This window comes from Acomys minous (assembly GCF_964271855.1).
Source record: "Acomys minous genome assembly, chromosome: 4".
In the NCBI taxonomy this organism is placed as follows: domain Eukaryota; kingdom Metazoa; phylum Chordata; class Mammalia; order Rodentia; family Muridae; genus Acomys; species Acomys minous.
The window spans coordinates 48,582,878-48,608,028 of record NC_140486.1 but is presented as its reverse complement, the minus strand read 5'-3'; the positions used below and the strand labels follow the sequence as shown (position 1 = coordinate 48,608,028).

At 39.0% G+C, this 25,151-nt stretch overlaps 1 protein-coding gene and 1 long non-coding RNA gene across 2 annotated transcripts in view; one reads left to right on the top strand and one right to left on the bottom strand.

The window, feature by feature from the left end:
- The window catches only part of LOC311596256 (uncharacterized protein), a 200,734-nt gene that overhangs the window by 86,359 nt on the left and 89,224 nt on the right, over positions 1-25,151 (top strand). The window lies entirely within an intron of this gene.
- LOC311596591 lies at positions 10,587-24,042 on the bottom strand. Its single transcript, XR_014778886.1, has 5 exons — positions 23,355-24,042; positions 18,659-18,745; positions 13,474-13,561; positions 11,992-12,159; positions 10,587-10,937 (listed from the first exon to the last, which is right to left on the bottom strand). It is a non-coding gene; the product is annotated as an uncharacterized lncRNA (long non-coding RNA).

Here is a 25,151-nt window from a genome sequence, read left to right as displayed (position 1 = left end):
AGATTTATTTATTTATTTATTATGTATACAGTGGTCTACCTGCTTGTACCCCTGCAGGCCAGAAGAGGGCATGGGATCACATTATAGATAGATGGTTATGAGCCACCATATAGTTGTTAGGAATTGAGCTCAGGACCTCTGGAAGAGCAGTCAATGCTCTTAACTGCTAAGCCATCTCTCCAGCCCTGTGGTTTATTTTTATTAATGTTTATTTTACAAATGTGGGTGTCCTTGCATTTGGGGAACAGATGTTCAGAATTGTGATGTCATCATATTTGAGTTTTCCTCTGATGAGTATAGCATGTTCTTCCTCATCTCTTTTGATTAATTTTGATTTAAAGTCCATTTTACTAGATATTAGAATGGCTACAGCTTGCTTCTTGTGTTCATTTGCTTGGAAAACCTTCTTACAGCCCTTTACTTTGAGGTAACGTTTATCTTTGTGGCTGAGGTGTGTTTATTGTATGCAGCAGAATGTTGGGTCCTGTTTATACATCCAATCAGTTAGTCTGTGTCTCTTTATTGGAGAGTTGAGACCATTGATGTTGAGAAAAATTAATGACCAGTGACTGTTAGGTCATTTTATTTTGATGTTGGTTGTGATAGTGTGTTTGTGTGCTTCTTTAATTTTTGTTTTGCTAAAGTTAAGTTATATAATTCTTGTGTTTTCCTGGGTGTAGTTAGTCTCCTTTGACTGGAGTTTTCCTTCAAGTATCTTTTGTTGGGCTGCATTTGTGGATACATAATACTTAAATTTGTTTTTGTCATGGAATATCTTGTTTTATCCATCTATGATTATTGAAAGTTTTGCTGGGTATAGTAGTCTGGGCTGGTATCTGTGGTCTCTCAGGGTTTGCAAGACATCTGCCCAGGCCCTTCTGGCTTTATGGTCCCTGATGAAAAGTTGGATGTGATTCTGATAGGTTTGTCATTGTATGTTACTTGGCCTTTTCCCTTGCCACTTTTAATATTATTTCTTTGTTCTGTAGATTTAATGTTTTGATTATTATGTGGTGAGAGGCCTTTTCTTTCCTTGTTTACTCTATTTGGTGTCCTATAGGCATCTTGTATGCTTATAAGCTTCTCTTTATTTAAATTGGGAAATAGTCTTTCATAATTTTTTTGGAAAATACAGTTATGCCTTGGAGCAGGGGACCTTCTCTTAGATGTCTTGTGCTGGGAATTTTTCAGATTTAACATTTTCTGCATCAAAATCTTCCATTGTCTCTTCTACAACTGAGATTCCTTCCTCCTCTCATATTCTGTTGAAGATGCTTATCTCTAAAGATCCAGTTTTCTTCTCTAAGTTCTCTCTTTCCAGGATTTCCTCAATTTGTGCTTTTATTATTGTTTCTATTTTCTTTTCTTAAGATTTATTTATTATGTATATAGTACGCATCAGATCACATTATAGATGGTTGTGAGCCACCATGTGGTTGCTGGGAATTGAACTCAGGACCTCTGGAAGTGCAGTCAGTGCTCTTAACCACTGAAACATCTCTCCAGCCCTATTGTTTCTATTTTCATCTTTAGATCTTGAACCATTTTATTGATTTGCCTGATTTTCTCACCTGATAGTTTACCTTTTCCAGAATTTCTTCCAGTGATTTCTTCATTTCCTCTCTATAGGCCTCTGTCATGTCCTCTCTACAGGCCTCAATCTATTTGGCTGTATCTTCCTGTATTTGTTTGTGGATTTTATTCATTTCTTGCATTATCATCTTCATTAGGAAAGAGTTGAGGTCATTTTCTTGTGTTTTAGATGTGTTGGGGTTTCCAGGGCTGATTGCTTTGGGATAGCTGGGTTTTGGAGATTCCATAATATTTTGGCTTTTGTTGTTTGTGTTTTTGTGCTGGCTTTTAACCATTTTGCTGTCTCTGATGTTTGGTGGTAGTTTCTGGTGTCTTTCAATTGGCCATTGAGAGAAGCTTGTAGTTGAGTGGCTATAAATTGAGACCACTCACCTTTGGGGATCAGGGAATTCTTCAGGTGGATCATGCAGGTGACCTGACATCAGACCTGAGAACTTTCTGTGGATTAGTTGCTTGACCTGGCATCAGATCTACCAGTGTTCCATACCATCATGTCTACTCTTGGCTGGAAGACTCAGACAGTGGTGTTTTGTAGGCCACAGTTCCTTCTGAGGCACCAAATGCAGGTATTGTGTGCCCTGTGCCCTACCAGGTGTGCAGGTAGTCCTTGGAGCCCAAACCAGTGCCTATGTGGACCTGGGAACTTTATGTGATTTGGTCAGTTGACTTGGGGTCAGATCTACTTGTGTTCCAGACTGTGGGGTTCCCTATGGACTAGAAAAGCCAGATGCTGGTATTTTGTAGCCATTGGCTCTGTGGGTGTCAGATGCTGCCCACCCCACCAGGTATATGCTAGTTCTTGGAGCCTGAACATGTGCCTGTGTGGACCTGGGAATTTTCTGTGAATTGGCCAGGTGACCTGAAGTCATATTGACTTGTGCTCTAGGATGTGGGGTCTAGAAACCCAGATGATGTTGTTTTTGTAGCCCTTGGCTCCATCTGAAACCAGAGCACAGATGCTTTTCCCCATGTCAAGCATGTAGCTAGTCCCTGGAGCCCACATCCATGCCTACAGGGACCCAGTGACTTTTCTGTGGATTAGCCAGTTGGCCCGAGGCCAGACCCAGATGTGCTCCACAAAGTGTGGATCCCTCTCACCTGACTAATGTTTTGTCATTCTCAGTTCAATCCTTAAGTGGCTGTGCAGTCACTGCTGTCCTGCTGATCAAACACGGTGTGTGTTCATTGTGGCCATCTTGGACCTCTTAGCATTTCTTCTTCTTTTTTTTAAATTCTGAATTCTTTTTATTTCTTTATTATTTTTATTATTAATTTATTCATATTACATCTAGATTGTTAGCCCTTCCCTTGTTTCCTCCTATTCCTCCCTCCCTCCCCCTTCCCCCTTCTCCCCTCCCCTATGTCTGTGTTTGAGGGAGACCTCCTCCCTCTATATATGCTCTTAGAATACCGAGTCTCTTTTGGTAACTTGCTCTTAGCATTTCTTAATTGATTGTATTTATTTGTCTAGGATTGAGTCCTCATAAGATTTCCCCTTTCAATGTTATCATTTCTACTGGTATCATTTTATGTTGATAAGACTTAATGGGTGTAACTTCTCTGATGTTTCTAGGAGACAAAAATCTTACAGCAAAATTCCTGTTCCTCTGGCTTTTACAGTCTTTGCACTCCTCTTCGGGTCTGATCTCCGAGTCTTAGTTGCAAGAGTTATGTATCAGTCCTATCAGCTGCATCATTTGGGGCTAGACACCACATAGCCACTTGTTCTCTTCATTTTCATTGGTTGTGATTCCTGTAATGGTTTCTATCTGTTTCAAGGAGACATTTCTTTGATGGTGAGTAAAGCCTATATTCATCCCTGGGTGAAAAGACAAATAGAATGTAGTTATGAATTATGCTGCTTTTGTAAAGTTGGAGCTGTAGGTTCTCCTTCAAGATCCAAAATTTCACTAGGCACCAGGCAAGATTTCTCTCTTGTTGAGTCAGCCTTGAGTCCAACTGATCTGTTAGTTCCTGCCAAGGTATGCATGCCACTGTTGCAGCTTTAGGGCTATTACACCATGATATTCATTGTTTCATAGGCATCATATCTAGGTAAGGCCTATTAGTTGCTACCCACCTTGAAAGTTTGCATAATGTATTCTGCTGCCATTAGAGCTAGTCCTTAGGAAGGGAGCTTTCAAGTCAGAATGAACCCAGATCTTTCAAGTCTTATATTCGATGTACTTTGTGTCTTCAGCAGTTGGGGGCAACAACCTCTGGAAGCAACCAAGTGCAACAGCAATAGTCTATGTTTTGAGAGTCTTGTGCTTGACGTTGAGGTTTTTGTAAGATAGTCAATGGCTTTTGAGCGAGGAGTATTGTCATACAGATGAGAAAATGTAATTTAAATTATATTTATGTATTTACATACAGGCTTATATGTTTTCTATGTGTGGGACTCTGCTGTAAGGTTGAAGTCTGGAATTTCTGGATAGCCTCTGTGTTCCTTATGAGATGATGAACTCCCTTTCTCATCTGGGTTCCCTCTCTGCCTGATCTAGAGAATCCCAGATTTTCTAAGGAGCATCACATAGCCCTCAGGGAGATTACAAGCACCACCCTTTCCTGATTAGGAAACTCATTTAGCAAGCACCTGGGGATTCCTGAAAATACCTACCTTATGCTAATAAGATGTCTTGGTGTCTTGGTTTTCAACCAATGACCTTTAACTGTACCTGGAGTTCTTCCCCTCCCATCGTATAATTAAGTACTGTGTTCCCCCTGTTATGATAGGACTGTGTTGCTGTATGTAAATCAAGTACCCCTGGCACCCCTAACCCCAGCAAATCAAACACCTTCCATTGCCCAAAGCTTATAAATCCCTGTTTCACATGAAATAAATGGGTCAGCATCATCTATTTCACTACAATCAACTGAAACTCATCATTTATTCTGGGGAAGATCAAGCTCCTCTTCTCCCTGAAGAATTCATCATTGAACCCCTGGGGCTTGGCTGTCAGTCAGTCAGCCACTGGCCACTGCAAGCTTCTGCCATTCCCCAGGGCGTCAGTGTGGATTGCTGACACCATCTTTCTTGCACTGCTCTGCTCACTGCAGTGCTTGTCTGCCAGAGCAAGTGGCTGGCTGTTCTAGAAGCAGCCATTTTTTTTTGTCTGCCTGGACAAAACTAGGATTCTGCTTCTCTCTGTTCTGGAGCTCCACTTTCTGAGCTTCAAGTGAGCCTCCATGCCCACAAAGCATACACCAACTTGCCCAAGTCAAGCTGGGCCCTCGTTGCTGCCTGGCTCGGTTTTGGAGCCCTGAGCTCCTTCGACTCCCGTGCTTTACCATTTTCCACTGGAGAAATGTGCACTTCTGTTTTCCATCCAGCAGCCTGGTAGCAAGGAATGCAGAATGACAGCTGCTCCTGGGACAGCCCAGGCTCTCACCAGATGCAGAAGGGCAATATGTAATTTTAGGCAGGTAGGTAATAATATCATTACTTACGGCTTTTCAGAATCCTTATTGTTAACTTACCCTCCTTTTCCTGTATTAATCTCCTTCCCCTTCCTTAACTAAATCCCTTCCCTTACCTATTTCTCACTTCAAATAACTTGTACCCTGCTATTTCCCTCTTTGTTGCTTCCCACTCACTATAGTCTCTTTTTACTTTTCTTGTTTCTGTGGTTACTCCAGCTTATACACTCATATCTGAAGATTTTGAGCTAGGGAACCACACATGAGAGGAGACATTTGATGTTTGTTCTTTCTAGGTCTGGGTTTGGAAATAGGAGGTTTCCCAATGAGGAATAATCTAGGTTAAGACAAGTGAACATGTCTCTAGAGAGCTATCTTGATTAATTTAACTGAGTTGGGAAGACCTGCCCAGGGTGGGCGGCAGCATTCTGCAGGCAGGAGATTCTGAATTGTCTTTGAATGGAGAAAGCAAGCTGAGCACCAGCAAGTCTTCTGATGTGATATGTAATATATGGATGTAATATGACTAACTGGCTCAAGCTCCTGCTGCCTTGACTTTCATTCTATGATGGTATTTTTAATCGTGTCTTAGAGTTCCTGCTTGTCCTGTTTTTTTAACATTTGAAATTTTCTTTGACTGAGTGATTTGATTCCCCTCCCTTGTCTTCCATACATGATAGTCTGTCTTCAATTGGTGAGGTGTTTCCTTTGAATTTTGTTTGAATGCCTGAAATTTTCATTTTATTTTGTTTGGTTTTTTTTCTTCAGATATTTTATTTCTCTATTAAATTCTACTTTTATATTTTGAATTGTTTTTATTATTTCATTCAGTTGTTTGTCTTTGCTTTCACGGTCTTCAGTCTGGCATTTATTTGTATCCTCTTTGAATTTATTATGTTTATTGTGGCTTTTTGGAAATAACTGTTTTGTACATCGTCTAAACCACTTTTGGGGGAGATCATTACTATGGGAGAACTAATTGTTACAGAGACCTGTTATGTTTTAATGATGGGACATAGGCACTTGCAGTTAGGTCGTTGATAGTGTTTCTTCATATCGAAATCTTTTATTCCCTTTATTGACTTGGCATTTGCATCTCTGTTTCCCATAACCCTGACTCGTCAGGCTGTAGACAAGATGTATGGGGCTTGGGGTTCAGTCTTGGGCAACTCGATGATGATGCTCCATGATGGGCACAAAACAGTAGCTCTGCCTCAGCTCGGCTAGTTAAGTTTCTAAGCCCTGGAGTAAATCTGTGGCGTTAGAAGATTTTTCACAGCTAATCTTCAGGGTTATTGGGAGGTGCTTAGGACTTATTCAGGCAGCTGGTGCTGATGGAGTTAGTGGGATTGGTAATGCCAGTCAAAGGTTTATACTTGAAGTTGGGTGGCAAGAGGGAGGGCTTAGGAAATAGAGGGCAATTGGCAATGTGAGCCTAGGATCCGTAATTGAAGAGAACGAGCCAGAGGGAAATGGCAAGGCAGATTTGGGACACATGGTCCTCCGTTGGTGTACTTTTAAAAAACAATTTTTATTTTGGGTTCCTTATATCTCTTTCTTCCTTTTCCGCCCAATCCTTCCAACACCAGGTAGGAGAGAAGAAATGTTAGTGGAGAGAGGGGGCATAGTTTTCCTTAGCTGCTTCCTGCTGTTTAGGGTCATTGGGTTCCTTGGGGCAAGTCCAATCTTCATTTCCGGATATCTCTAACTTCTTATCAACAGCAACCTGGAGCAGTGGAACACCAGCAGCCTTCTCCTTTACCAGAGTGCACAGTATCTCTTTAGGTCTGGATTTTATCTCCACTGACAAATACCATGCCCCCACATGAGGCAGTTCACAGCTGACAAACATCATGTGCCCTGTCATGAGGCAGTGATCAGCTGAGATCAAATGGAGGAGCCCCCATATCCCACACCTGGGATTAAAGCCAAAACATGTTTACATATACACAAAAACTTCTGCCACAGTCCTCAAGTAGATTTTAGACATGATGTGAGTTTAGAATCCCTACATAGAGAGGGGCAGCCATATGACAGGTAGAGAGCATTGGTTAAATTGGCAGTAAAAGACTAGGGTCAGTTATTGGAAAGGGGCAGCCCTCTTGCCATCAGTGTGTTTTAGAGTCCCAATAGAATGTCCTCCCTTCTGTCTCAGTTTCCTGGTAAGTGAAGGCTTTCGTGGGACATGCCCCTTGGGTTAATATGCAGATATAAGTGAGTATATACCATTTGAGTCTTTCTGCTTCTGGGTTAACTCACTCATTATGATCATTTCTAGCTCAATCCATTTATCCACAAATTTTGGGAATTCCTTGTTTTTAATAGCTGAATAGTATTCCATAGTGTATATGTACCACAAAAACCTGTTTTTATACTCAGTTCTTTGGAGCGATTTCACTAGCATAGTCAGTAGAATTTCAGTTAAACAGTAAACCAGTAATTCAGTGAAGGTGACTGTAACCACAGCTGCTGGAACATGGAGCAGCAGCATTCAGAGCCCTGAGCCTCGAAGCCTTCCCTTGTGTGGTTCTCTCTAGGAGCATCTTGAAGTGGAGTGATGAACACCCATGACCAAAAATGCCCCGCCTCTTGTTTTGGGCTCATATATATATCTCCTCTCAGAGTCCATACTAGGATATTTACCAAGTCTGTTTTCAACAGAAAAACATCACACACCCTCACATAAGTCTGTTTCACATCTCATACTTGGGATCAAAACAGAAACATGTTTACATCCGTTAAAGTTACTGCCTAAAGCCAGGCTAGAAGGAAAAAACTTGGGATGGGTGGAGTTTGTAGCATGAGTCTTGGGCTATTACCTGAAGAAGGAGGTCTGGTCGGTAGGCACAGGACATATAATCAAGCAGATCGTTTTAGTGGGTGGAGTCACCAGGGTGAATCAAGGGTTTCTAACTAGAGATGGGTTGCTGGCGGGCAGGCCTAGGAATCAGCAGCCTGCGTCTAGAGTCATCTGCCTAGAGAGGTTAGGGGATGTGGGAAGGGAGCACAGGGCTTGTGTAGGTGGTAGCGGCCTTGATCTAGGGTGTTTATCTAGAGATGAGGTTGAGGGCCCCCCCCCCCCCGTCTGGTTTGAATTGGTGGTGTATGTTTTGCAAGTCTGCCAAGAGACAGCAACAAGATCTCATGTAGCAAGGATGGGTGGAGTTGCTGGTGTAAATCTGGATTCCTACCTAAAATGGGGAGCTGAAATGAATCCCAGAAAGCACATGTGGATCATGTGGTCTTCATGCACGTCACAGGGGGGTGGGTTGTTGAGATATTTTATAATTAATGGTGCTGGGTTTTATTATATGTTTTGTCTGCATCAATTGGTATGCTCCCTTTTCTATTTATTTTGGTAGTTTAATCATTTTCAAGCTGTGAACAAGCCCTTAACATTTGCAAGAATCTCATTGGCCTGTGATATATATATACATATATATCTCTGTGTGTATAAATACATATGTGTGTAACAATATACAAATATAATATACAATATATAAATAATAATACAATTTATTATATAATATGTAAGTATATAGTTTTAATACTCTAGTTAATTCATTTGGTTAATATTTTAATTATTTCATGTACATTTGTTTTAGTCTTCCATTACTGTTATAACACATTACAACAAATTTAGTGGCTATGAAAAATTTTCTCCTGAAATTATGAAAGTTCAAAGTATAAGTTGGTATAATAGCTGAACTTTGTTCATTTTGGAAACTTTAGGGAAGAATTTTTATCTTGTCTTTTTCAGCTCCAGAGATATTCCTGTCTTCCTTGGTTCGTGATTTCTTTCTCATATCACTTGATTGTTGAATACACTGTATTTTCTCCTACCACTGACTGTTTCTTGTCTCTCTCTCTCTCTCTCTCTCTCTCTCTCTCTCTCTCTCTCTCTCTGTTTTAATTGGAAGCCTTAAAGTCAAGGGCCAGTTGATCACTAGTATGGAAACCAGTACAGTAGAGGCCTCCTAAAATATAAGCATATATGAAAGTTATCTAAATAAAATCACCAAATAGTGGGGGCGACAGAACCCCAACTTGTCACCTCTTGACACTAAATGAAGCTTCTAGTACCAGGATTGGGTTACATCTAATTGAGCTGTTGCCTAAAGAGGTCTCATGGAAGCCCCCAAACAACCCAGGCTGGTAACAAGACCATAGGTTGCTCTCCACAAGCTGACAGCAAAGCCTCATTGCTGAAGAGAACACCTACACAATTCATCGAACATGGAGAAGTCAAGCTGGTGCTTACATAAAGCCTTCATCCCTATATTCTACCACCTTTGGTATAGGAAGGTACTTTGCGTTCTATGAAAGGAGAAATGTGAGCACCAACCCAGCCATAAACCCTTTGATGTACAATGGTGTTCTGCCTGCAAGCTATACTAGGGCAATGGTGGCACAAAGCTTGTGGGACTAACTAACCAATGTCTGATTTGACTTGAGGTCCATTCCATGAGATGGGAACCACACCCACTACTGCTTGGGTAACCAAGAACCTGAGAGTAGATAATCCAGGGATCTAGGGTAAAGCCAAAAACTACTGTTCTTTAAAAAAAAAATAGAAGTAATAACTCCTAATGACATTCTGCTATAGTTATCATTAGAGAAACTTTCTCTTGCAACAGATTGGAACAAATGCATAGACTCACTGCCAGACATTTTTGCAGAGAGTGAGAGACCTTGAAAAAAACTGAGCCCCAAATGGGTTGTCTCTATCAGGAATCCCTCCCCTCAAGGGTCGGGGAACCCTGTGGAAGAGGAATCAGTAAGAGTGTAAACTAGAAGAGATATAGGACACCAAGAAAAGAAGGCCTCTATATCAACATGATCAAAGCTCTTATGTACTCACAGAGACTGAGGCAGCATGCACATGAGCTACACAGGCTTGAATCCAGGCCATGGTCGTGGTCATTGCTTACCACTCTTATCCAGGTCTAGAATGAAAAAGAATAAGAGTGAGGCAGAAAGATGTGAGAAATGCACAGTTAGTGAAAAAGAGTTCGAACAAGTTTAAAGCTGTAGTTAATGTCTATGCTGGAAGAGGTAACAATTGTTAAAAAGAAAGCAGAGGCAGTGTCCCAGGACAGTAGGAAAGCCAACACCTTGTCAAAATTAAATCCCTTTGAATGAGAGCACCTAAAGGAGAATGCTGCTGAAAGGGTTCCCTGATCCTGGAAAGTATCTGCCTCAGGGTCAGAACATGGAGGCTTCTGCATCTGTGTCCAAGAAGGCCAGACTCTATTTTGAGCTGTGACAGTAGAACCTAATAGCATTATCTGTGTCATCTCATACCTTCCTAATGCTGCAACCCTTTAATACAGTTCCTCATGCACAGCAGCCACCAACCATAAGATTGTTTTTGTTGCTACTTCATAATTGTAATTGTGCTACTGTTATGAATTGTAATGTAACTACCTTTGTTTTCTGATGGTCTTAGGTAACCCCTGTGAAAAGGTCATTCAACCCACAGGTTAAGAACCACTGATCTGTGTGATACTTGGTTTTCAAGCATGAAAGATACAAAATGAAGGGGTTATGGTGTTTTATAGTTTATGTTCAGAGAGCCATCCAATGTTTACAAGGTCTCAGTCCTTGCAATGCATCCTTGAAAGGCCACACTGCATGAAGTTGTGAAGGTGAAGCTCAAATTACAATGGAGATGATAGATCCAGGGGATGTCCACTGAGGAATGCTTTGTACATGGAGTGGAGCCAGATCAAGACAGGCACTTGGTGTGCTTCAGGCAGGGATACTGAAGCTCTTCGGAGTCCAGATAACTCCGTCACAAGTCCAAAATGGAGTGGCTGGACTATTGCTTGCTGTGGTGTGATTTGTTCGAGATTTTGTCCAATCTTTCTTTGGGAATCTTCCATTCTTCCCTTTCGGAATGAGAATGTATCTTAGTTTCTTTTCTGTTGTTGTGATTAAAATACTGAAAAGAGTAATTTACGGGGGAAAAAGGTTTATTTCAACTCATAGCTTCATGTTGCTGTCATCATTGTCAGTAAGCCACAGCAGCATGAGCTTGAGAAAGCTAGTCACACTTTATCCATACTTAAGAAACAGAAATAAAAAAGGCATGAATTGTTATGGCTATGTTTACATAAATGTGTTTGGTTTTTTTTTCATTTTCTCTGTTAACCTGGCTATCACACCAATAATTGAGACTCTACTTTATTATTTTATTTTAACAATCTTCACAGAACAAGAATTGAGCAGTTATTACTCTATTCTTAACCCTCTAAGTTAGTTTGGCTTCTTCTCAATGTACATCCCAGAGATATGTACACTTTGTAGCTTTCCTGTTCCAGCTATCTCTCTTCCTCTTCCTCCCCCTTCCTCCTCTAATTCCCCCTTCCCTGGCTGGCAGGAAGCCCAGCCCTGTTCTCTCCCCTGCATAGTAACTGGCTGTAAGCTGCTTTATTGGCATACAAGGGGACAATTCCAGAGCAGTGTTTACACAACAGGAGACAGGAAATTCTCAGAACAAGGATTCAAACCAGATATGTGGGGGGTTACAGAAATCAGCATTTGAAATACACAATAACTTTATGCCTACATATTCCTTTTTTAAGTTTAATAAGAGGCTCTTTCTTATATAATAGTAAACTATATATAATAATAACAATTATGAAAATTATAAGGTAAGATTTACATTTGTATATTTTGTACCCTTGGATAAATTATTGTACTATCTATCAATTTCTATCCTCCTAAACAATTTAAATTTATCTGTGAGACTAGAAATATATAAGCCCCATCAGTGGCTTAAGAAGGAATAAATATTATCCAAGTATGTAGGAAGTACAGGGAAACAGCTTCCATTAGTATAGAAATGTCAGAGATATTTAGCTATACAGTGCCCTCAAATTTCTCCATAATGTTGGACCCTTATCTTCAGCTTTCTGGCTCAGAATATTTGGCAGACCTTTTCTGTGAATCAGGAATTATAAAGAACTTGCCTACCTTGTGCTTACAAAGGTCATCAGTCAACTCTCCTGCACCCAGTTTGTCCTGTTTGGGCAATATTCTGTCTGCAATTGATGCAAGAACATTTTCTCACCCAGTGGCTGTCTTGCCCATATGAATCCTTTGATGCTCTTTGAAGTATAACAGGATGCTGTCGGAGCAGACCTGTTTCATGGTGAAAAAAAAAACCTTAAGTTAATAAAGTATCCTTAAGTGTCATATTCTGTAGGTCTCTGAGGTTGTTGAAGACCATATATCTATCTATCTTAAGTGACTTGCTGGTTTCTAGCTATTTTTTAATCTGTCAATCCAGGAAACATACTTTTTGTAATTAACTAAACTAGTACCTCACATGGCTGTAAGTTTGATTGTCTGGCTTTTAAAACTAATTTTTTTTCACTTATCCTAAACATTTCACAAAAATAGCCTTCAAAATGACTAGAACTTAACGTTGCATTTTAAAGAATTACATAGGTACAACACCTTATCACTTTATAGCAAAATATAATCTTTTTTCTTTTTTTTGGCAAAATATAATCTTAAATCTGTCTTAATATACAAAGATCTATTCCAATGTCAGATATTGCAACTATTAGTGCTCATTGGTCTAAAAGTAGATTTGATAACCTACCATTTTATGTATTATTCCTGTAACCAACCTCTTTAGAACAATAACAAACATCAGTCATCCATAGAAAGACCAATACTCATCTGCCTCCTCTTGGGAATAAAGTCTTGTTTTGTTAAATTGCTTCCTGCTGATTTGGGATGTAGTTTTTTTCTTTTGGGGGGCCCAAGAAACTTGGGATACTGTCCAATCTTAAGAAAACTAGCTGTAATGTTTCCTGTTTGGTCTCCTAGTGCTGAGAAAGTCCAGAGCTTACCTGAAGTTTTGACTGGAACAGTCTATGATGCTAGATCACTTAGATAGTTTTTTAAAAAGATTTATTTATTTATTATTATGTATACAGTGTTCTGCCTGCATGTACACCTGTAGGCATCAGATCATATTACAGATGGTTGTGAACCACCATGTGGTTGCTGGGAATTGAACTCAGGACCTTTGGAAGAACAGGCGGTGCTCTTAACCACTGAGCCATCTCTCCAGCCCAAGACGGTTGTTTTTGAAATTGTCTAGGATGTAGAATTTTGAGGAAACAGTTATTGAAGCCATCTATAAGATAGTATCACCTGGGCTACTTGTCTTTGTTGGATTCTGGTCCTCTTGTTCTGCAGATTATTAACTTTCAAAAGTATTATACATTATTGTATTAATATATGTATGGACTGTGCACTGAGCACAGTTCAGTTAAAGATGATTCTCTGTAAAATAATTTTTATATATTCCATTTAAAAGAATGACATGAAAAGTCCTGAGGATCTGTAGTCAAAGACTTATTGGCCATATGAAGTCCTGGCTGGAGGCATTTTCATGTCTCAGAGCTGTTCCCATGTGGAGGGATCAACAAATTAAGTTACCTGTCTTTTTTGGTCTTCTTAATTTCTTTCCTGTTATCTGCAACCAAGATCTCCAGGAGACCTCCCCCTGTAAAATATGATTTCCATCCTTTGGATGGAATACATAGCTTTTTGTTTCCTGTTGAGACAAACATATTCTTTTCCCAAGTGTAACACATTTATTGTCTTCCATTTTGGAATTAGTACTTTTATATATTGATCTAATTCAGCAGTCATTTCTAAAATCTAATGTGTCTTAGCAGTTGTGCTACTTGTTTCATTTAAAACTTTAAAAATCAATATATCATTATTTAATATATATTTGGGAGATATTATATTCCCCTTTTAAAATTATTGTTAAATATTTTCATAATTGTTTGATTATAAGTTATATCTGTGACAGGTTTCATGTCATAATGTCTACATAATTGTTGTATTCCAATGGATATATGTGCTAAAGCACCATCAGCTCCAGTTTGTAAAGGCAACTCCAAGACAGTCACCATCTCTAAAAAAATGTGTAGCCTTAGCATCATGCTTTCCAGAATTTAAGACAAAATCTCATTGAAATTCTGAATATGAACCTATGGTATGGTGCATATATCTCAGTTCTTTAAGCTCTGTAAAATGGAGCACAAAAGACACTGTATGACCTTGTTCCAAGGCAACACCAAGAGGATCTGCATTTTACTTTAGCATATAGACCTTTACCCGGCAATTGAAAATACACATACAATATCCAGCCTGACAATGTTGGCCTATAGCTGAATACTCTCTAACCAGCATCCCAATGGGCTACCATTGTGTAACTTATTCAAGTCTTTGCAGACTTTTTTTTTCGTCTAGAACTACCTCTTTTGGTGTTGCTGTAAGTTCCAGATTGGACTTTTCTGAAGGTTCCCTATTTTGATTCAAAGATTCCTCTGACCTCTGTTCTATGGCCTTTAATTTAGTATCTAATTTCTCAGTCTCTTCTTTCTCCAAGTCTGCCTTATCCTGATCTCTCTAAAAGAAAATATACAAAAAAAAAAAAAAGAAACTGTACGAAGCTGTATTCATCAGTAAAAAGAAAAAAATATTTGTATGCTAAGAGAAACAAACTCAAATGGAATCCAGAAGCACTGTGTCACTGTGTGTTTCCCTGGTTTTTAACATAGAAAATAATACTCTTTAATCTCTAAACATCTCCCTAAGGACTTTACTTTATTAGAGCCAGCTTCTCTTTTAGAACTTACCAGTTCTGATGCTTGAGGCTTCTCAGTTTGTCTCTGGCTCCTGCGTCCAGGGAGAGGCTTTTCTTTCTGCCTTCTTCACCTGATGTTGATCCCTCCCTCACTTTGGGAAGTTATTGGGTCCATAAGTGTTTGCTTCTCTGGCCTGCAGGATTCAGGCCTGTAAGAGCCCTTCTGAAATGGATTTAGCTTCTTGCCTTGGCTAGGAAAGTTTAGCTTTGAGAAGCTTATTTGTGTTAAAGAGCCACTTATTTTCTTAGCAAGAGCTTTCTAAAAGAACTGCCAATCTGGGGATTGTTTAGTTTAGTTTTTTTTTTTTTTTTTTTTTTTTTTTTTGCAGCAAATTGGAGGCTTTGCTGCTCTGTAGGAGGTGGGGGAGTCTAAACAGGAAACTGTGAGCTTCTGCCTCAGAAACTTCAGTTGTTTTCTTAATGAACAGAACTAAGAAACTGCCTTCTGTTTAAGTTTAGATTCTATCTTAATTCTGGCTAGATTGTGTACGTTTTGCCCCATGTTGGGCACCAACATGTTATAGTTATTATTATTATTTTTTTAATAAAACTGTGTTTGCATTTTGTAGCTTTCCATTTCTCTTTCTTATTTCTTTTGGACCTCTGAATGTGGCTAAATCTCCTACTTCCTCCTCTAACTTCTCTTCTGGCTGGCAGGAAGTTCAGCCCTATTTTCTCCCTTGCTCAGAGATTTGCTGTAAGCTGCTTTTTGGCATACCAGGGATCAATTGGTGAGCAATATTTACACAACATTGAGACAGAAGATTCTCAGAACAAGGACTGAAACCAGATACAGGGAGTATAGAAATCAAAATTTGAATTATACAATAACCTTATCCCTACAATGCATAGTGCTCAGATCCTTCTCCTCTTCCCGTAATATGGTGGTACTCACATTCAGGCATTATCTCCCCATATCAGTTAAGCAAAGAGAGATAACCCCTCATGGGTGTTCTCAGAGGCCCATCTCCAAGATGCTTTTATATTTTGTCAAAACTGACAACACTAACCATCATAGAATGTTTACTCTGTATCTTTGTATACTTGGAACTATGTAACTAATTTTTTCATGTTACAGGGCAGCAGTTCTCAACCTGTGTCTTGTAACCCCTTTGGCAAACTTCTATCTCCAAAAGTGTTTACATTATGATTAATAATAGTAGCAAATTATAGTTATGAAATAGCAATAAAAATAATTTTATGGTTGGGGGATCACCACAACACGAGGGTAGTAAAAGGTCATAGCATTAGGGAGATTGAGAACCACTGTTATAAGCACTCATAATTAAAGTAATTTCATTGATCTTCAGAAAGTGCCTTGGAGTTTAGAATTTTGAACAGTATTAGGGTAGTTAAGACTATCAGGACTTGGAACTTTGACTAAACATATTAGCACGAGAGAGCCATGAGCCTACAGGGGCCAGCAATACAAGGCTGTAATTTGAAATGTGAAATGTTTTCCATCAGTCTACGTGTTCCATTATTAGTTCCCGGGTGGTGATATTGTTTGAGGAGGTTGTAGAACTTTTATGGAGGAGGGTTTTGCTGGAAGGAGTGGCTCACTAGGGGTTGGCTCCGTAGCTCAGCTCTGCTTCCTGCTCTCTCTCTCTCTGCTTACAGTCAAGAAGCAGAGAGAGATGACTGCCAATGCTCAGTCCAGGACCCTGTCCCCATGGAACGGTGCCCTCCACACTCAGAGGGAGCCTACGCACCTCAATTAAACATCTATAGAAATGCCTTTACAGACACACCCAGAAGGCTTATCTCATAGGGGATTCCAAGTTTAGTCAAGTTAATAATCAACCTTAACCCTCACAGGTACTTTATCACAGAGTATGCCCAATTTTCCTTACCTATCCCATGTTGAATTTCTGCCATTCATTTTGTTACTCAAATCATCTCTGGCATTATGACCACCATTATTTTAAGTAAGTAGCCATAGCTTATAGTCAGTGAAGAATAATAAAATTAATAGCATGGTGGGGGCAAGAGGCATCAGGGAATCCTATGTGCTGAAGGAATTTAAAAAAAAAAAGTATTAAAGCCAGACAGAAGGATTCACAGTGCCTAACAATTAAAGCAAATGAAGCAAATACAGAGCTTCTTTACCCAGAACACCAAACAGGGAGTACTGGAAAATTTCCAGAAATAAAGATGGTAGAAAAAGCCTAGAAAGGAAAGGGCAAGAATTAAGAGTGGCTGAAACTGGACAGGGAGGAGTTCAGAGCCTTCTGGGAAAGCATTCTGGTTGATACCAGGAGGGAAAGAGAGAGCTGGTGCCTTCAGGGCAGCTGAATGAGGGCCAAGCAGCAGTTCCCCCTTTAGACAGAGAATCATGCACAGGTGGGAGTAGGCCCCGCACTCTGTCACAAGGGGTCTGCAGTAGTGAGCAGGTCAGTGGCTGTGGGTGACTTTAGTAGTGAGGAGGTCATTGTAAAGCATTGAATATTTTTCAGCACTGTGGAGAGTTTTATGAAGTCACCAGGCAGAGACGTGGAGGATGTCAACCAACTCTGGTGAAACTCACTTTGTGTTTGTGCTGACTGGAAGTGTAAACAGGTGCTACTGCCGCCACCACACACAGTTGTTGTGAATTCTTAGTCAATTCCAGCTGAGTGTGTTTGGATTCCATGTTGCAGCTGCTGGGGTAGAGTTTTGAAGCCAGTGCGTTAGGCGGAGATGCTCATGTCCCTGTACAATGTGAGCATTCATTCAAAAAGACTGAAATATGTTAATGAGAGTCCGTGATGCACCCACTTACCATGGTGGCTTTCAAATAATGAAGACTCGGAGGCATGTCTTCACATTTTGCAGTCATACAGTCTTCGGTTATAGAACCAGACATCTTTTACAAGTGCCCCTTTGAGTTTGAGCTCTCTAGCCTCATATTCTGCCATGTCTAAGAGCCATAATTCCCAACTGCGGACCGATGCCCTGGAGCTCTCTGAAGCCCTCTGCATTCTGGGAAGGTGTAATGGAGGTTGGTGAACAGGCTGGTGTCTCTTCCTCTCCTCAGGTCCTTTGTGTCCAAAACTGTCACTGTTCACACTGTGCTAGAGTTGGTGAACTATGACTGACCAGAGATGGAATGATGGATCCGTGTGTCTCATCTTCCTGGGAGTGTTGCACTTGTTAGGCGAGGGTCAACTTTGCCAGAGAGGTGACTGAGAAAAAATGTATCCCCTGGGAAGTCCCTAAGAACCTGGATGAGGTTTTCTGGGGTTTCTCTTTCTGTTTCAGAGGCTGTTCACAACAGCAGGTCAACATGAAGGTGGGAGATTATATGAGCATCTACCGTGAGACCAGTGTTTCCCCAGAAGCCATTCCGTGAAAAACAATCCCCCTCTCGCTAGTACCTACAATCCCTAGAATATGCAGGCTTACCTTTAAAACCTTCTGGTAAACTTATTTCAGATGCAAGTGGACATTTTAGTTCTGTGGTTTTGTGGTTCTTTCATTTTTGTATAAAGAAAACCTGGTTTAAAAAAAAACCTCTGCAATTGGGGTAAAGTCTTAATCCTGGATTTTCTAGATAAATGCTAATTCCCATGAAAAACACATTTCTGAGACACAGAAGATGTAGGGACACACACACATAAAGAAGAGAAAGCGATGTGAAAATGGAGTCAGAGTTTGAAGTATCCTAATAGCCATCAGAATTTTACAGAGGCAAAGACTGGATCTTCTTAAAACCGCTTGAGGGAATGCAGCTCTCCAACCACCGGGAGTTTGAACTTCTTCAGAACCAGAAGAAAAACAGTGTCTTAAGCCACCCAATATGTGATGACTTGTTACCACAGTTGCCAGAAAACAACTAAAACACATTTCTTTACATATTATAAACCCAATAAACATTGTTACAGTGGTTTGGGATCCAGCTCAGGTGGTAGCTTATCTAGCATATATTTGGCCTCTGGGTTTGATTTCTCAGCACTACGTAAAACTGAGTATGGTAATGTATACCTGTAATTCCAGCACTCAGGAGAACCAGGAGCTCATCTTCACCTACATCATGGGTTCAAAGACATCCTACACTACATGTGGCCTTGACTAAAAAAGAAAAACAAATTAAGAAACATTGTTATAAAAAATTCTGCTCAATTTGATATATTTTAGAGCTATCTGACAGATAAGATGGTTGCTATAAAAACAAACTATATATTTAAAGCCATTCTCTCTTACCATTTCTGGCTCAACTTCTTTCTTTGGATTTGAATTACTAAATAGTGTCATTTTCTTATACAGTATATGTGCTTTCCTATCTCCCTACTCTGTACTATGATTGGTAAGCTTGTTTCATTCCTAAATGGTATGGTTTCAACAACACATTTTAATATCTTACTTCATATCATTGCTTTAAATGTTTCCTTCAAAGTGTGATCCCCATAACTGAAAGTCATACTTTGTTAGTCAAATCAGTTTTTTTTGAGGAAGAGAACGAGACATTCGGTAGCAGAGTGCAAAATTGTATTTTATTATTTGACAGGCATGATGTTTTTGTCAGTTTGTAACCAACTGTCCAAGACTGCTTAATTTTTTAAAAGAAGAAAAAATTGTTTATTTTGGCTCAAAGTTCTGGAGTTAGGAAAGTCAAATGATATGATATGAGAATCCTCAGTGTCCGTAATGTGCTGAATGTTCGGAGGTAGAGCAGTGCACCTGGGAGACTACGGAGGTAGAGCAGTGCACCTGGGAGACTACCCAGTAAGAAATAAAGCTAGAAAGCAAGATCATGAAGCCAAATTGCCTTTATAAAAAATCTACTCTTGTTATAAAGAAAGAAAGAAAATCACAATCATTTGATTTTACCAATGAAGACTCGGGAGCCAGATGTTGGGGTGAAAACCTACTAGCTCAGAGAAGCAAAGAACACACCCAGCTGACCTTCCTACTCATCTGACAATTTCCTACTCAGCTCACACCCCCAGAAAGAAGAAAGCCAGTCTCTTCTTCTTCTCCATGTTGTCTTAAGTATGCCTCTCTCAATGTCCCTCCTTTCTATTAAATCACTGTCAGCTGGTTTCTGGCTCTGCCTCTTGACCTATGGTTAACTTTATTTACTCCCGTGTACCAAAAGCTTTTGGATTAAAGGTGTTAGCCAGGTCTTAGCCATACCATCACCACCTGTTAAGAATAAACAGAGAGTTCTTGGATTAAAAGTGTGTGTTAGGGCTGAGCCACTCCACAACTAGAAACAGGTTTTTACAGTTCATAATCTCAGGGTTCACTATGGAATCAAATATCCTGCAACACACTCGCTTTCCCAGAGAAAAGCACATATGTGTGCCATCCAATACCAAATGTATATATACAAGTAACATTATAGGACTGAGGAGGTTGTGTTTATATATGTAGGAAAACATACACACATGCAACAACAATTTTTAAAAGACCATTAATTTGAAAGAGAACAAGGTATGTGTGTGTGTGTATGTGTGTCTCTGTGTGTGTACACACAGGAGGGTTTGGGGTGAGAAAAGAGAAGTGGTGTAATTGTATTTTAATCTAAAAATATTAAGGAACCTTGCTCTCATAGTAACCAATTCACTTCCAAGAGCCCTAATGCAGTGCTGCAAGACTGAGGTGGCCATTAATCACCTAATCAGCTTTCCCAAGACTTTACCTCACAAGGTTCACTGCCCAGTGCCCAGCACTGATGGTGCATGCCTTTAATGTCAGCACTTGGGACACAAAGGCAGGCATGTCTCTGTGAGTTCGAGGTCAGCCTGGTCTACAGAGTGAGTCATACATCGAGGGAAACTCAGTTTTGGGGAAAACAAAAGTTTTATCACCTACTAATATTGTTGTATTGGGAACCAAGTTTTCAACATATGAACCTTTGGAGGACAAATCATATCACATACTTTTTTCTCAATAGGTTGAAAGTAAAAATTCATATCTTTTTTACTTATTTGTTTTTGTTTTTGAGGTGGTGTTTCTTGGAACTCTGTAGAACAGGCTGGCCTTGAACTCAAAGGTTTTTCCTGCCTCTGCCTCCCTAGTGCTGGGATCAAAGTAGTGTGCCACCAGAGCCTGGCAAAATTTATGTCTTTTTTCCCCCACACTATTAAGCCAAGATCAGAAAGTTATAGAGTTTTATTACTTCTTATAAACTCAAATTCACAAAATTTCACTATATTAAGAGTCATGCGATTTTGTTCAATCAAAGCAATATATTTGAATATTCAAAGTTTGTATTTCTACATATTTAATGCATATTCACAGTAGCTCTTCCTCTGAGATGCAGGTGAAAATTTCCTACAGGTAGATTAAAAGGAGAGTATAAACCCACAACCCATTCTCCCTGACAACAGTTTATCAGATAATGGTTATCATCACATAAAAATGTGACAAATATCCTATTAATATTTCCCAAAAGATGTTCTACATAAATCTCATAAGGTTTCAAAAACAATAAATGTGAATCACTAGCTCATCATTAGGGGACACACTTAAGAGAAATTTGATAAAAGTTTGACAGCTTTATCACAAAGCATTGGCCACCTAAACTTTAAATATTAAGTGGAATTTCCTCCTAAAATATGTGAATATACCAGGATTCTTCCTACAACTACTATTCAATACTAACATATGTTTTCTAGATAATGCAGGGTAAATAAAGTATTTTATAAAGGAGAATATAATATATTAGTAGAGCTGAGTGTGGTGGCACATGCCTTTAATCCCAGCATTCAGGAAGGCAGAGGTAGGCTGATTCTGTGAGTTCAAGGCCAGCCCAGTCTACAAAATGAGTCCAAGACAGCCAAGGTTATACATAGAAACCCTGTCTCAAACAACAACAACAGCAGCAGCAGCAACAACAAATTACTAGACAATATAATTTCTAGACAAATTTCTAGACAATATAGAATTTATTGACAATATAGAATTTTATAGACAATATAAAATTTCTAGACAATATAATTTTCTGTTTGTAAAATCCCACAGTAGCAAGGCAAAAATAACTAACAAAAATAAATAAAAGGCCTCTAAGCCCCCTTCACCAAGATATATGAACACTCAAATATCTTAAAAGAAGTGGGATTTTGTTTGTATATAACCTATGCACATCCTCATGTAAAACTTTAAGTTGCCTCTGTATTACTTTAAATATCTGATACAATGTAAATACTCCCTAAATATTTGTTATACGTGTAGTTCAGGAGTTACATGTAAGTTACATGGAAAATATCTACATGATAGTTCAAAAACAATATTTGAATATTTTCAATCTGCAATTTATTAATTGACTCCATGGATTTGACCCAAAGATACAAAAGCTGACTATACAAGTGAAACCACATGTTATTTATCTTTCTGCTTTACTTAGTGACCTTCAGGCTCATCTATGTTATAAAAATGTTCCAAGATGAGCTGGGTAGTGGTGCCTTTTGTCCCAAGACTCGGGAGGCAGAGGCAGGTGGATCTTTGTGAGTTCAAGGCCAGCCTGAAAACAAACAAAAAGCAAAAAACAAAAAAACAAAAAAACAAAAAACAAACCTCACAAGAAAAACAAAAAACAAAAAAGAAAGAAAAAAGAAAAAAAAAGAAAAAAGAAAGAATGAAAAACCAAAAAAAAAAAAAAAAAAAAAAGACATGGTGGAATTCTTTAAATAATATTTCATTGGATATATTTGCATTTTCCTTATTCATTTATAGTTTGGTTAGTGCTTAGATTGGTTCCAGTTCTAAGTTATTTTGGTTATAATGATGCAGTGAACACAGAAATCCAGATTTCCCATTGACAAACTTATTTGATTATCTCCAAATATATACTCAGTAGAGGGATTGCTAAATCATTTCTTTGTCTAATTTTTTTAAAAAAGACTTATTTATCAATTTTATTTTTTATGTGTATAGGTATTTTGCCTGAATATTTGGCTGTGCACCATGTGCATGTAGTGACCGCAGAGATCATTAGGGGGTTCCTGATCCCCAGGAACTGGAGCCACACAGACAGCCGTGAACCACTGTGCGAGAGCTGGAGATCTGACCTCAGTCATCTGCAAGAGCAGCCAGTGCTCTCAGCCTCTGAGCCACTTCTCTGGTTACTTACTTTTAAAATTTCAAGGCTTAACATTTTTAGGAGCCTTCGTAATGCTTTTTCTTAATGGCTGTGCTAATTCACATTTCTACCAATAGGGTAAAAGGGTCCTTGTTTCTCAACTCCCATCTAAATAATTTGGCCTTCTGACAATAATCATCCTAGCTGGTGTAAGATGATAGTTTATCATTATTTTTAACTTTCATTTTTTTAATGATTATTCATTTTTAGCACTTTTCAAAAACCTGTCTGTCCTTTATATTTTTTTTCTCAGGAAGTATCTATTTAAGTACTTTATAACCCTGTTCCTCTCTTGACCGTTCCAGGGGATCACACTCAGGGCAAGTGCTTCAACGACTGAACTGAGTCTCTTCCCCATCTTTTGGTTAGCTTAAAAATTACTATTGAGTTGAGTTATTTATGCATGTTAACATTTTATCATATGTGTAGCATGCAATTACATTCTCCAATTCTCCTCACAAAATTTAATTTTAATGGCTTCAGAGGACAAAGAACTTGAATGTGGTCTAGAGTTTCAAGGATAAAATTAAAAAGCCACAATGGCTGTGAAAAGTGAGCTGGCACAATTCATGAAATAGGAAAAGAAATACACACCAAAAGTAGTAAAACGGTGAACAGCTCCTTCTGTTATACAGCCAAGGAGAAGATTGCTGGGCTGCGGTTCAGTGGTGCACTTCTTACCTAGTATGTGTGAGTCCTGTGCTTGATCCCAGCACTGTGAAAAGCAAAGACAACATGAAAAAAAATACAGAAGCAAAACAAAAAAGCAATGTATGGTAAGGTTGAAAATAAACAGGAAATGAGAAATAAATTCAGGGAGATGACAAGTTCAACAGACTCGAAAAGTATAGCTTTGAAGGAGGAAAAGAACTTCTAACACATTCCCAGTAAACGTCCTTAAAGAAATAAAATACATGGTAAAGGGGGAAATGCAAAGGCATTATTCAAGAGGAAATTTGAAGCCAGGCCTGGTGGCACACATCTTTAATCTTAGGACTCAGGAGGCAGAAGCAGGTGCATCTCTGTGAGTTTGACACCTGCCTGGTCCACAGAGTGAGTTCCAGGATAGCCAGAACTACATACAGAACAAACAAACAACAAAACAAAACAAAAGAAAGATTAGATTTTGAGAAAAATAAACATCAGAACTTAACTTTCAAGAATATCTATCTAGGTTGCCTTCAGGACAGCAGATGAGCAGTAAGAATAGTTCACTGCACTGTCAAACTGCAAGTTGGGACATATAAAATCATACACACAGTAGTCAAGCTGGTTGACTACTTCTGAGGACCACCTTTTAAAGGTAAGACAGAAAATAATTTCTATAGATAACATTCTGATATTAGTCTATAATTATACAAATAAGTACATACAATGTAGAGCTAGAGTGTAGATTCATAAAATTACAGATTCAAGACATTTTAGAAGATGATGCCATGGAGAAAGATAGCTCCTTGGAGTAAAAATTTAAGAAATCTCACAGTGATTTGTTACTCATAAAGGGTTTAAGTAAAAGAAAGGACACGAGGTGGTGGCACTTATTAAGAGTGTTTAGCCTTTTGCTTTATGTGTCTGAGGCTTACACCTGGGAAACAAAGCCACAAAACAGATATCTACAGTCCAAGTTTTCACTCCATTAGACTTGATTTGGGTACAGGAGTAAGCTATTTTATATGATTAAAATTTACTTAATGTGATGGTGATGCTCTATCTGTTAGTGTCCATAATGCCTAAAATACTTCCAGGGAATGATTCAAAACATTAGAAAATTTTTACATAAAGTACCTTTGTAGATAACAAGTTTACTAGTCTCTTTTTAGTTGAAGACATCTAATAAGAGCTCATGAAAAGTGGCCAGCAATCGGTTGGATTTGTGAATGAAGGCCAAGTTAAGGTGGAGGCTTGTTTTGTGTTAATGATCTGGGCAACAGAGCTCCAGAAGAAATCCAGACTCTGTTTTTGTTTTCTTTTGTTTTGTTTTTGCTTATTTCCCACTTTTAGTTATACTTGAAAACATTTGGATCAGGAGAAACTGCAGAGAGCATCTTAAAGGTTTTGCTAAAGAGGAACTTTGTCAACTCAGGATTTGATGTTCCTTTAGCTATGACATCATAAAGGTGACTACACAGCCTGGGGAGATGGTTCAGTGGTTAAGAGCACTGGCTGTTCTTCCAGAGGACCTGGGTTCCACTCCCAGCACCCACACAGCAGCTCACAATTATTTGTAACTCCGCTCTCCTGGGATCCAATGTCCTCTTCTGGCATATCTGTGATGTATAGACATACATACATACAACAAAACACCGATATGCATTAAATAAATCTAAACATTTAAAGGGGCAAATATATTTCGCCTTGATCATTGGACTATCTTTTCTTTTAACCACTGCT